This window comes from Dermacentor andersoni, unplaced genomic scaffold (assembly GCF_023375885.2).
Source record: "Dermacentor andersoni unplaced genomic scaffold, qqDerAnde1_hic_scaffold ctg00000041.1, whole genome shotgun sequence".
Lineage (NCBI taxonomy): Eukaryota > Metazoa > Arthropoda > Arachnida > Ixodida > Ixodidae > Dermacentor > Dermacentor andersoni.
In genome coordinates this window covers 732019-733043 of record NW_027314754.1, presented here as the reverse complement: position 1 = coordinate 733043, position 1025 = coordinate 732019, and positions in this window count along the sequence as shown.

Below are 1025 nucleotides of genomic sequence, written 5' to 3'. Positions count from 1 at the left end.
TCTATTCCGCTGGGGTGCTCATCACAGCAATTTAGAGCTGAAGGATGCACTGACACAATTCTGCTGTATATCTCTCTTTATACCTATTTATCTTTAACTGAGCAATAATGGGTAGCGTTGACGAGAAGATAATTTAATGCCTATTTCAACACTGCGTTGGTTGCCCTTCACACGCCACTGTACTTGACATTCACATCAGGGCAACCTATTTTATAGTTATGTTCGGTCTCTTTCAGCGAAAGTTGCTGGTGCCTCCTTTCTGGATATTTGCGTGGAGCACCACGGGAGAAGAGGCTACTTCTTTGCTGGCCTGCCCTCCCTGCTTGCTTCCGACTTCTTAACCTCTCGTGCATACCGGCACAAGATTAGCAATGATTTGCTACAATTAGCACCAGACAGCTGTGATCGACTATCCATGTGTGATGCAACGCGATGTTCCTCGATGCGGGAGGAAAACACCGCATCAAGAATAGCGTTTCATTTTTGCCTTACTTGAAGCTCCAATGAAAACTGTGACTAGAGTGTGCTTAGCGGCAATAATTCCAAGGAATTTAGGAGCAGCTGTTGTCGATTCGTTCATTTGGCAGCCGCTTGTTGCCTGTTGAACAGTGCTCACGATTGAAAACGCATGCGGGGCATGAAAATACTTGCGCGCGCCCGGGCACACAACGTATTCATGAAGATTGCAGATTACCTCATCATTAGGTGTGTCCACTCGGCATTATTATAAAAAAATTTCTTCTCGTTGGTGCATCCAGCACTATCACCTTCCGACCTACTTATGTGATATACATTGACTAGTAAATCTTTTTACATCCGGGATTGTATGTGGCTGCTTGACAGCTGAGAGGGAAATTGAGGCTCCCTGATGTGAGATGAGAAGGGCGGTGCTATTCCTGCCTTTTCGTAGGCACTAAAGCCATTTGTGCGTGAATGAAGGCTCCTTTCTTTTGCTTTAAAATGCAGTGGCAATTTCACAATGAAAAGAGTCCGCGGCGTCATTTGACTGCAGTGATGACAACGAC